This window comes from Entelurus aequoreus, linkage group LG21, assembly GCF_033978785.1.
Source record: "Entelurus aequoreus isolate RoL-2023_Sb linkage group LG21, RoL_Eaeq_v1.1, whole genome shotgun sequence".
NCBI classification, from domain to species: domain Eukaryota; kingdom Metazoa; phylum Chordata; class Actinopteri; order Syngnathiformes; family Syngnathidae; genus Entelurus; species Entelurus aequoreus.
In genome coordinates, this window is record NC_084751.1 from 27627657 (window position 1) to 27640430 (window position 12774).

Below are 12774 nucleotides of genomic sequence, written 5' to 3' on the forward strand. Positions count from 1 at the left end.
TCGAGACAAGATGTAACGAACGCATGAATAATGATCTCAGCATCGCTTGTGGACAAAATGGAATGAATTTTAGCGATATTACGGAGATGAAAGAAGGCCGTTTTGGTAACACTCTTAATGTGTGACTCAAACGAGAGAGTTGGGTCGAAGATAATACCCAGATTCTTTACAGAGTCGCCTTGTTTAATTGTTTGGTTGTCAAATGTTAAGGTGGTATTATTAAATAGATGTCGGTGTTGAGCAGGACCGATAATCAGCATTTCCGTTTTCTTAGCGTTGAGTTGCAAAAAGTTAGCGGACATCCATTGTTTAATTTCATTAAGACACGCCTCCAGCTGACTACAATCCGACTACAATGGTCAGCTTTAGGGGCATGTAGAGTTGGGTGTCATCAGCATAACAGTGAAAGCTAACACCGTATTTGCGTATGATGTCACCTAGCGGCAGCATGTAAATACTAAAGAGTGCAGGGCCAAGAACCGAACCCTGGGGAACTCCGCACGTTACCTTAACATAGTCCGAGGTCACATTGTTATGGGAGACACACTGCATCCTGTCAGTAAGATAAGAGTTAAACCAAGACAAGGCTAAGTCTGACATCCCAATACGCGTTTTGATACGCTCTAATAAAATATTATGATCGACGGTATCGAAAGCGGCGCTAAGATCAAGAAGCAGCAACATAGATGAAGCATCAGAATCCATCGTTAGCAATAGATCATTAGTCATTTTTGCGAGGGCTGTCTCCGTAGAGTGATTTGCCCTGAAACCGGACTGAAAAGGTTCACAGAGATTGTTAGACGCTAAGTGTTCATTTAGCTGCTGTGCTACAATTTTTTCGAGGATTTTCGAGATAAACGGAAGGTGGGACACCGGCCGGTAGTTTACCAGGAGATCAGGATCGAGGTTAGGTCTTTTGAGTAGAGGATGAATAACCGCTTTTTTGAATGCTAGGGGAACAGTGCCAGAGGAAAGTGATAAGTTTATAATATTTAACACTGATGGACCTAATAATACAAAAAGCTCCTTGATAAGTTTCCCAGGAATTGGGTCAAGTAAACATGTTGTTTGTTTTGTCCCATTTACACATTTTGACAATTCCTCCAATGTTATTTTATCAAAGAGAGAGAGACTATTTTGGAGGGCAGTGTCCGTCGTATATACAGTTGTATCTGTGTTAATAGAACCCAGTTGTAGCTGAGATGCATTGTCTTTAATCTCTTTTCTAATGACTTCAATTTTCTTATTAAAGAAATTCATAAAGTCATCTGCTGAGTGGGTGGAGCTACTGGGAGAAGTCCCTTGTTGGGTTAGCGATGCTACTGTACTAAACAGAAATTTAGGATCATTTTTGTTGAGGTGGATGAGATTTGAGTAATATTTAGCTTTAGCTGAGGTAAGCATGCGTTTATAAGTTATTAAACTATCACACCATGCTTGATGGAAAACCTCAAGTTTAGTCGCACGCCATTTGCGTTCCAGCTTTCTACATGATAATTTCTGGGCTTTAGTTTCTTCTGTAAACCATGGGGTACGCCTTTTAGCCCCTGTTGGCTTTGTAAGTTCATGTTAGCTCTAAACCAGTGGTTCTTAACCTTGTTGGAGGTACCGAACCCCACCAGTTTCATATGCGCTTTCACCGGAACCCTTCTTTAGTGAAAAATTCAATTTTGGTTTTTTTCAAATTCAAGACAAAGTTATATGTTTTTGGTAACACTTTAGTAGGGGGAACATATTCTAAGTAACAAAAACTTAATTTTGAATTTTTTGGACACTAGGCGAACATATTCTAAGTAACAAAGACTTATATGTTAAAGAGGTTCATTTAGCCTACTAATGTGTATTTATAAATGGTTGATTTATATAGGCTAGTAAGGTAAAGTTTTGTACCTGACAAGTCACACTAACATCACGTGACACCTCTGAGGAAGGCTGCAGAAGCAAGATAGCCGAAACTTGTCAGGTACAAAACTTTACCTTACTAGCCTATATAAATCAACCATTTATAAATAACAAAGACTTAATTTAGAGTTATTTGGTTAGGGTTAGAGGGTTAGGGCCAGGGTTAGAGGGTTAGGGTTATAATAAGGCTATGCCTTATTATATAAGGCATTAATAAGTACTTAATAATGACTAGTTAAGAGCCAATATGTTACTAATTTGCATGTTAATAAGCAACTAATTAATGGTGAATATGTTCCCCATACTAAAGTGTTACCATGTTTTATTACTGGTGCACAAAATGAACCGTGCATGAACATCACCTTGTTCAAAGAACAAAACCAACACAGTGCATAAACTCACAACAAATTACACACCTGCAAATCAGTCTGACTTCTGCTGTTGCCGTATCCGTAATACGCCGATAGGGAGAAGTTTTTATTTACACGATGAGTCGGGTGTGTCTTGACCTCCGCCGAACCCCTGAGCCCGACTCACCGAACCCCAAGGGTTTGATCGAACCCAGGTTAAGAACCACTGCTCTAAACTAAAACAAAAATGCATGCTAATCCAACGAAAGTGGAATCGGAACCGGAAAAATCTTATAAAGTCCCATCTCTACCAATGTTGATGGTATTAAAAACTTAAAAATTACCAATTTAAGTACACTTAAAATGATTATTCCAAATAATTATGAATTAACTACGTATGATGCGACTAATCGGGATTAAATATTTCATTAATTTGACAGTCCTAATTAGAATATATATGACTTTTAGCCTACAAAAATATCTAAATTGTTAGATTTGTCAGTATGTAGACCTTGGTGGAAAATCCAAAGATAAAAGATGAATAAAATAGACACATTTATTAAAAATAAAACAAATGAGTCCCTCTTACTGTCAATCAAAACTATGCATTAGTATTTTTGGAATGGCAGAATTTTTGATACAGCTCTTGCATTGGATCTCATGGGGGTAAGTGTGTGTGTGTGTGTGTGTGTGTGTGTGTGTGTGTGTGTGTGTGTGTGTGTGTGTGTGTGTGTGTGTGTGTGTGTGTGTGTGTGTGTGTGTGTGTGTGTGTGTGTGTGTGTGTGTCATCAAGAGGTGTTTACTAACTTGTGTCTTTAGCCTAGAGGGAGCCCAAGCATGCTGTGGTCCCGGCCACCACACACACGCTTAATTGGCCTCCTCACACAGCATGAGCATCATTACCTGCACACCAAAACCCCCCATTTGCAATGCAGAATGCAAAGTACCCCAAATTTGACGGGGCGAATGCCTTAAACACTTACGATTACGTTCACTTTTGGGGAGATGATCTGATAGTGAATGTGAAGTTGGCCCCTAATAGAAACACTGGGGTGTTTTAAAACTCACACTGCAGGGCAGGGACATGTTTGGATTATGTTTTTAAAATAAATGATATTAACAAGTTCACCCTCACAAACAAACCTGGCCGTCTCCAAAGTCTAAAATCACTTTCGATGTATTCATAATTACAACCGTTTGTGTTCTTTTTTTGGTGTTTTGGGATGTCTGTACTCCTTCTCCTAACTACTAGCTTCTTAATTCGTCCCGCCAAAATAAACCTTTAAAAAAAATCTATAAAAACAGCCAGGAGTAACAACTGTGTTAATTTTTATAGTACATCCAAGTACTTATAAGCCTGTTGTTAACGTGTTCTGTTTGATGAGCAGAACATTATAGTCATTTGATCATTTGTCTGTTTATTTTCCGCTTACTTTTCCTACATTTACTTTTCCACCACGAAAAGCCACACTGAACTCACTCAGTAGTACCAAGTACAGTAAGTAAATGTTTTGCAATAACTTGTCATATAGGAAATAATACAACAAATTAAAAAAAACCTATAAGCCCATTTTAAGCACCATTTTAGCATTCTTAACCAGCATACAAGTGTAAAAGATCATTTAACTACTATAATACTAACATATTCAACAATAACATTGTCTTAAAGGCCTACTGAAATGATTTTTTTCTATTTAAACGGGGATAGCAGATCCATTCTATGTGTCATACTTGATCATTTCGCGATATTGCCATATTTTTGCTGAAAGGATTTAGTAGAGAACATCGACGATAAAGTTGCAACTTTTGGTCGCTGATAAAAAAAAGCCTTGCCTGTACCGGAAGTAGCGTGACGTCACCGGTTGAAAAGCTCCTCACATTTCCCCATTGTTTTCAATGCAGCTAGAGCGATTCGGACCGACAAAGTCAATCATCAATCAATCAATGTTTATTTATATAGCCCTAGGATGAAATATTTGTGGATGAGGAACGTTAGAGTGAAGGACTAGAATGCAGTGCAAGACATATCTTTTTTCGCTCTGACCGTAACTTAGGTACAAGGTCTCATTGGATTCCACACTCTCTCCTTTTTCTATTGTGGATCACGGATTTGTATTTTAAACCACCTCGGATACTATATCCTCTTGAAAATGAGAGTCGAGAACGTGAAATGGACATTCACAGTGACTTTTATCTCCACGACAATACATCGGCGAAATACTTTAGCTACGGAGCTAACGTGATAGCATCGTGCTTAACTGCATATAGAAACAAAATAAATAAAACCCTGACTGGAAGGATAGATAGAAAATCAACAATACTATTAAACCATGGACATGTAACTACACGGTTAATGTTTACCAGCCTGGCGAAGGTTAACAATGCTGTTGCTAACGACGCCATTGAAGCTAACTTAGCAACCGGACCTCACAGAGCTATGCTAAAAACATTAGCTATCCACCTACGCCAGCCAGCCCTCATCTGCTCATCAACACCCGTGCTCACCTGCGTTCCAGCGATCGACGGTGCGACGAAGGACTTCACCCGATCACAGATGCGGTCGGTGGCCTGGAGACGGAGGAAGTTAAGGTGAGTTCGGCGGCTAGCGCGTCTGTTATCCATCTCAAAGTCCTCCTGGTTGTGTTGCTGTAGTTTGCCGCTAATACACCGATCCCACCTACAACTTTCTTCTTTGCAGTCTTCATTGTTCATTAAACAAATTGCAAAAGATTCACCAACACAGATGTCCAGAATACTGTGGAATTTTGAGATGAAAACTGAGTTTTTTGTATAGGATTCAATGTGTCCGCATACTTCCGTTTCAACGATTGACGTCACGCGCATACGTCATCATACATAGACATTTTCAACCGAAAGTTTAGCGGGAAATTTAAAATTGCACTTTATAACTTAACCCGGCCGTATTGGCATGTGTTGCAATGTTAAGATTTCATCATTGAAGTATAAACTATCAGACTGCGTGGTCGGTAGTAGTGGGTTTCAGTAGGCCTTCAATTTAGTGGCATATGCAGGGGAGTGTAATAGATGCTGTATCACAAATGCACATCAAATTTTTTAAAAACATTTTCTTGGTCATACAAGTGTAAAAAAAAAAGAACTGTTAGCATATGTTGCTAACGCTACTACTGTAGTTACCTGCATCACGCATGAGTACAGGTTTTTGTGGGACTGAATGCTAATTTATGCTCGGTACTAAATTGTTCGACATCGCCATCGTTCCAATTTGGAGACAGCACTGTACTGCAGTAGCTATGTGTATATTACCAAAAATACAATGCATGTACAACTTTTGTATATAATACGATACAAAGTTGTACAATTTCCAATCATAATTTTCGGGAAAGAAAATGCCTCAAAAGACAGACTTTACTTTAGAGTTGTAGTCGTTTATAGCGTGCAATTAAAGCAAATCTCTCAGTGAGCGTCTAAAGCAGGGGTGTCAAACATACGGCCCGTGGGTCTGTTCAGGTCCGCAAACAGGTTTTATCCGGCCCCCGGGATGAGTTTGCTAAATATAAAAATGAGCCGAGATTTTTGAATTAAAGCTGCTGTTCTAAAGGTGTCCACTAGATGTCGCAATAGCAAGTATTTGTATCTTTGTAAAAAAAAAAAACCCATATGATGTTGAGTCGAGGAAAATGAGCAAACTACATAAATAACATGCTGTAATTTGATTTTGATATTATTTTTTTATCTTGATAGATTGAAAATTAATACCAATGAGTTGACTGACGAACATTATCACATGATTTATTCAGAAAATATAAATAACAACAAATAAAAATAGAATACTATTAACCGCAACATGTAAGTGTAAAAAAACCCCAATAACATTATGATTTGTACATTTTCAGAATGTGCTTGTTCTATTTTTAAACAAAGAAAACAATCTGAAGTTGTCTTTATTTTTAAGTTACCGTGCCTTGATTTTACCAGTCCGGCCCACTTGGCAGTAGATTTTTCTCCTCGTGGCCCCCGATCTAAAATGAGTTTGACACCCCTGGTCTAAAGCACACGTGTCAAACTCAAGGTCACTTCATTTTATGCGGCCCACCAAAGGCTGGAAATATTATGCGTCAATGAAACACTTCCTGCCCAAATGTAATTCTTCTTAGAATTTTGAAAGAAAAAATGTACTGCATGCAATTACACAGCTACGAAACAGAAATATTTGATCATGCAACAAGATATTCAGAGAATTTTTGCGGGGGTTATCAAAAATGAATACCTACTTAAATACCTGCTAGTTACCTTGACTTACGAGGCTATTAAATGTTTATAGTCATGTATATTCACTGGTACACACGGCCCTCAATAAAAACTAATTTGACCACCAGTGTTTAAAGGATTAACTCCAATAATATATATACATACACACACACACACATATATATATATATATATATATATATATATATATAATTATTTTTTTGTCTTTTTATATATTCAGGCAGACACAGCAGGTATTGATTATAGCAATACCTATAAAACACCACTAGACGGAAATACGTCATCAAAGGCGGAGTAATTTTACTTTATTGTGTTTGATTAGTTTTTGTATTTAACAGTGGTTAACTTCTCTTCCTACTTGTATGACACTCAGCTTTACATTTGAAGAATGTCAGCACAGTTATTAAAGGTTTTATGATGGAGACAGCCTGGAACTAACTAAATTATTTTACATGATTATTATTATAGCAAATGTACTTTTTAAAATTACAATAACAACACATGTAATGGACTGTATTCCCAAACTTTTATATTCAAATATTTATTACAATTTATTTAAAAAAATTTTTTTTGATTATGTAATATGATTATCTTATAATATAATGTTCAAGACGGACTATATTCTGGAAATATGAGCACTCCCTGCATGACCAATTACCAGGAATGCTGAGTCCTGACTCTGAAGCACTGTCATGTCATTTCCTGTCCAGCGCTCTTATCTTTCCTTCCACTTCCCGTTTGCCTCCATTCCTCTGGTCTGAGCACTGGCTCCCACACCTGTCCCTGTTTGGCAATCAGGACACACCAGTCTCTGGTTGCCAATCAGGATGCTTCTTATGCCTTTGGATGAGGGCTGGATTTTTTGCTTTGCACACTGCAAAAACTGAAATCTAAGTAAGATGAAATATCTCAAATAAGGGTGATATTTGCTTATTTTCTGTCTGATAAGATCATTCTTCTCACTAAGCAGATTTTATGTTAGAGTGTTTTACTTGTTTTAAGGGTTTTGGTCCTAAATGATCTCAGTAAGATATTACAGCTTGTAGCTGAGATGTTATGACCTGTATTGAGTAAAACATGCTTGAAACTAGAACATCAACTGTTGCAAAGCTGTGTCATCAACACTCACAAGTATAAAACTACTTTTTCAAAGTAATAATTTCTTATTTCAAGCATGAAAAAAAAAATCATCACTTTGACACAAGTGTGTCTCATATGAAAACAGATGACAGCCAAATGGACTTTGCTGTTTTATTTTCAATGAAACAATAGAAAATAGGTACCGGTACTCATATAGTAGTACAGTTTGCACAGTACAGTAAACATTTAACATTTGACATTTCTAACAATTTTGAACAGAAATAGTTCATGCACATTCAGATAAATTATTCAAAATTACACTTAAACACATTTTGGCCGGGGGCCGGGCTGTATATATGCGCACTAATTGACTGAAAGAGCACGCACTTGGCGCGATGATGTCATGTTATCGATGGAAAAAAGCATTTTTAGACCATATGATTTGCCTGAGCGGCTAGGAAACCCAGAGAGTAACAAGATGTTGCCTTGTTGCCTTTCCATTAAGAACAATAAATTAGTTTTTAGTATAAGTTTGCTGGTTTCAAGAAATGTAATGCCGAGCGCATATCATTATGTCAAGATAATGGCACTAGCATTTACTTCATTTAAGAATATTTTTCAACATATTGAGCAAAAAGGTGTCTTTTTTTTTCTACCAAGAAAGTGCACTTGTTATTAGTGAGAATATACTTATTTTAAGGTATTTTTGGGTTCATTGAGGTTAGCTAATTTTACTTGTTTTGGAAAGTCTTGACAAGCCACATTTTCTTGTTCTATTGGCAGATAAATTTGCTTAGTTCAAATAAAATACCCCACATTTTTTCTTTTTTTTTCTTGTTTTTGAACACTGTCTTTTTGCAGTGCATGTTTGCTCTTTTTGCACTTCCCAGCTGCGCATCTTTGTTTATTTGTGTACCACCCGCATTTTCCCAAATAAAAATGCCTTTTTTTTTTTTTTTTTTTTTTTTTTTTGAACCTGCGCCTGGTGTCTCTGCATCCTGGGGTCCTGACCAACAATGGTAACACCCCGTGCTTTGCTAAAATGCAAAATTTTTACTATATTTTGTGATGAAATCAATTTAGGCAACCATGAAAATGTGTTGTTTTTCCACTTCTGACAATGTTAACAATATTCTCAAGAAGGACTGCTTCACCACACCCGTAACCACTCAGTGGCCTAGTGGTTAGAGTGTCCGCCCTGAGATCGGTAGGTTGTGAGTTCAAACCCCGGCCGAGTCATACCAAAGACTATAAAAATGGGAGCCATTACCTCCCTGCTTGGCACTCAGCATCAAGGGTTGAAATTGGGGGTTAAATCACCAAAAATGATTCCTGGGCGTGGCCACCGCTGCTGCCCACTGCTCCCCTCACCTCCCAGGGGGTGATCAAGGGTGATGGGTCAAATGCAGAGAATAATTTCGTCACACCTAGTGTGTGTGTGACTATCATTGGTACTTTAACTTTTAACTTTAACCAGGTTTGATTTTGTACTGTTTTACCAGTATCACCGGACAAACACAATAAATATTCTATGCTGCGAAACGCTCCCTTTCGGCACAAATACATCATGTCAGCGCGGTTTGCAGGACCTAGTATTTGCATAACTTACATGAGTGAAAACAGCTCCAGTACTCTCCTAATTAAAGTGCATTTTTGTAGAAAATCCAACGAAATTCCTGCGAAAACACGCTTCAGTGCAGTGATATATTTACTGTATGCCGCGTACGGGGGCCAGGAATAGCACTTGTAATTACTGCATGCATTGAACACACCGCACCGAAACCAAAACTTCCTTCGTCGGTCAGCTTTTTCTGGACAAGAACCGTCACATGACCGCCTCCTGCGCTCGCTATGCTAATAATAACCACCGACTTTTCGGATGTCTTACTAACCCTGATGACGTGTTTTTTATCTACCTCTTGAACTGCCTTGTGAACTTCCTCCGTGTTCTCCTCCCTTGTCGGTTCATGGCGTCACCCTGCAGTCATGTTGTCATCCAGCGGAAGTGGCCATGATGTCACTGATGAAAACATGTATCATTACTTCCTGTGTGTTACATTGATACACCGATTAGTCAGTAAAGGCTGTGATGTATTTGTCCATTTACCAATTGACGATGCTATGGTGGGATAACTGCGAGACGGCCGGAAGCGAAGTAATGGGCAGCGTCCCCCTCGGGGGTCTCGGAGCGAGGTCAGCGCCTCAAGCTGTGCCTCTGCTTCTCAGGCTGGCAGGAAAGGGGTGGAGGGATGAGGACATGGAAAGAGTGGTGTGTGAAAGAAGTGGTCGTCCACTCTCTCATAAGGCCTGATATCAACACACCGTGTGTAGGTGTGATGTTTGAAAAGATACTAAAAGGTGTAGCAGTGTTTCGAAGCTTCATTTTGGCCAGATGACTATAGACAGAAAGGGGACAAAATAGGGCAACAATTACCACAATTAACATCCATCCATCCATTTTCGACCGCTTGTCCCTTTCGGGGTCACGGGCGGTGCTGGAGCCTATCTCAGCTGCATTCGGGCGGAAGGCGGTGTACACCCTGGACAATTCGCCACCACATCGCAGGGCCAACACAGACAGACAGACAACATTCACACACTGGGGCCAATTTAGTGTTGCCAATCAGCCTATCCCCAGGTGCATGTCTGTGGAGGTGGAAGGAAGCCGGAGTACCCGGAACATGTATACTTAAATGTGCAAATAGCGGTGCCAAGATCTGATAATATTATATTATGTCCGATATCAGAAAAAACAAGTTTCACATGATATCGGCTTATACCGTATTGTACGGACCATAGGGCGCACCGGATTAAAAGGCGCACTGCCGATGAGCGGGTCTATACAGGTCTTTTTTCATACAAAAGGCGCGCCGGATTATAGGGCGCATTAAAGGCCTACTGAAACCCACTACTACCGACCACGCAGTCTGATAGTTTATATATCAATGATGAAATCTTAACATTGCAACACATGCCAATACGGCCTGGTTAACTTATAAAGTGCAATTTTAAATTTCCCGCGAAACTTCCGGTTGAAAACGTCTATGTATGATGACGTATGCGCGTGACGTCAATGGTTGAAGCGGAAGTATTCGGACACCATTGAATCCAATACAAAAAGCTCGGTTTTCATCGCAAAATTCCACAGTATTCTGAACATCTGTGTTAGTGAATCTTTTGCAATTTGTTTAATGAACAATGGAGACTGCAAAGAAGAAAGCTTCAGGTGGGATCGGTGTATTAGCGGCTGGCTGCAGCAACACAACCAGGAGGACTTTGAGTTGGATAGCAGACGCGCTATCCGACGCTAGCCGCCGACCGCATCGATGATCGGGTGAAGTCCTTCGTCGCTCCGTCGATCTTTGGAACGCAGGTGAGCACGGGTGTTGATGAGTAGATGAGGGCTGGCTGGCGTAGGTGGATAGCTAATGTTTTTAGCATAGCTCTGTGAGGTCCCATTGCTAAGTTAGTTTCAATGGCGTCGTTAGCAACAGCATTGTTAAGCTTCGCCAGGCTGGAAAGCATTAACCGTGTAGTTACATGTCCATGGTTTAATAGTATTGTTGATTTTCTGTCTATCCTTCCAGTCAGGGGTTTATTTCTTTTGTTTCTATCTGCAGTCAAGCCCGATGCTATCATGTTAGCTCTGTAGCTAAAGTGCTTCGCCGATGTACTGTCGTGGAGATAAAAGTCACTGTGAATGTCCATTTCGCGTTCTCGACTCTCATTTTCAAGAGGATATAGTATCCGAGGTGGTTTAAAATACAAATCCGTGATCCACAATAGAAAAAGGAGAAAGTGTGGAATCCAATACCTAAGTTACGGTCAGAGCGAAAAAAGATGCGTCCCGCAGTGCACTCTAGTCCTTCACTCTCACGTACCTCATCCACAAATCTTTCATCCTGGCTCAAATTAATGGGGTAATCGTCGCTTTCTCGGTCCGAATCGCTCTCGCTGCTGGTGTAAACAATGGGAGCCCTTCAACCTGTGATGTCACGCTACTTCCGGTACAGGCAAGGCTTTTTTTATCAGCGACCAAAAGTTGCAAACTTTATCGTCGATGTCCTGTACTAAATCCTTTCAGCAAAAATATGTCAATATCGCGAAATGATCAAGTATGACACATAGAATGGATCTGCTATCCCCGTTTAAATAAAACAAATTCATTTCAGTAGGCCTTTAAAGGGGTAATAATATGATTTTTTTTTTCTAAATTTAAAACACTTCCTTGTGGTCTACATCAGTGGTCCCCAACCTTTTTTGCACCACGGACTGGTTTAATGTAGGAATTTTTTTCAGGGACCGGCTTTCCACTTGTGCCAGATAAATACAGCAAAAATAAGTGCATGAAAAACACAACACACTATAACGCTGAATTAGTGGGAGCCCTAGGCTTGTTTCTTTGCAATGAAATGCAGATGGAAATCAGCCTTTGGCTACAATCTGTCACATTTATATTTTATATGTTGATTAATGTGCAATGTATCATGTCACTAAGTTACATAGAAACTAGTAATTAATGAAAATGAGTAAAATTAACTGTTAAAGGTTAGTACTATTAGTGGACCAGCAGCACGCACAATCATGTGTGCTTACGGACTGTATCCCTTGCAGACTGTATTGATATATATTGATATATAATGTAGGAACCAGAATATTAATAACAGAAAGAAACAACCCTTTTGTGTGAGTGAGTGTGAATGGGGGAGGGAGATTGTTTGGGTTGGTGCATTAATTGTAAGTGTATCTTGTGTTTTTTATGTTGATTTACCGGTAATAAAAAAAATAAATAAAAAAACGATACCGATAATAAAAAAAACGATACCAATAATTTCCGATATTACATTTTAAAGCATTTATCGGCCTGCCGATATTATCGGACATCTCTAGTTTTTTTTTATTTTTTAGTTTTTTTTATTTTTTTTTATTTTTTTAATGTGCTGCCCAGCTTCTCAGGCAAATCATATAGTTGATGTAGATGCCCATATCGGCTGTTCAGATTTACTTTACAAAAGAGAAGTGTAGGATACTTCTCTTGTTGCCTTATTTGTATTTTGACTTTATTAAATGTATTTATATCAGGGGTCACCAACCTTTTTGAAACCAAGGGCTACTTCTTGGGTACTGATTAATGCGAAGGGCTACCAGTTAGATACACACTTAAATAAATTGCCAGAAGTAGCCAATTTGC

General features: G+C 39.1%; 1 long non-coding RNA gene across 2 annotated transcripts in view; it reads right to left on the reverse strand.

Annotated features, from left to right (window-relative positions):
• Nucleotides 1-8550: 8550 nt before the first annotated feature.
• The window catches only part of LOC133638952 (uncharacterized), a 94710-nt gene continuing 90486 nt past the window's right edge, over nucleotides 8551-12774 (reverse strand). For both annotated transcript variants that reach the window (XR_009823708.1, XR_009823707.1), the window contains exons 5-6: nucleotides 9691-9810; nucleotides 8551-9603 (exon numbers count right to left, since the gene is read on the reverse strand). This is a non-coding gene — a long non-coding RNA (uncharacterized LOC133638952). The remainder of the gene's footprint in view (nucleotides 9604-9690; nucleotides 9811-12774) is intronic.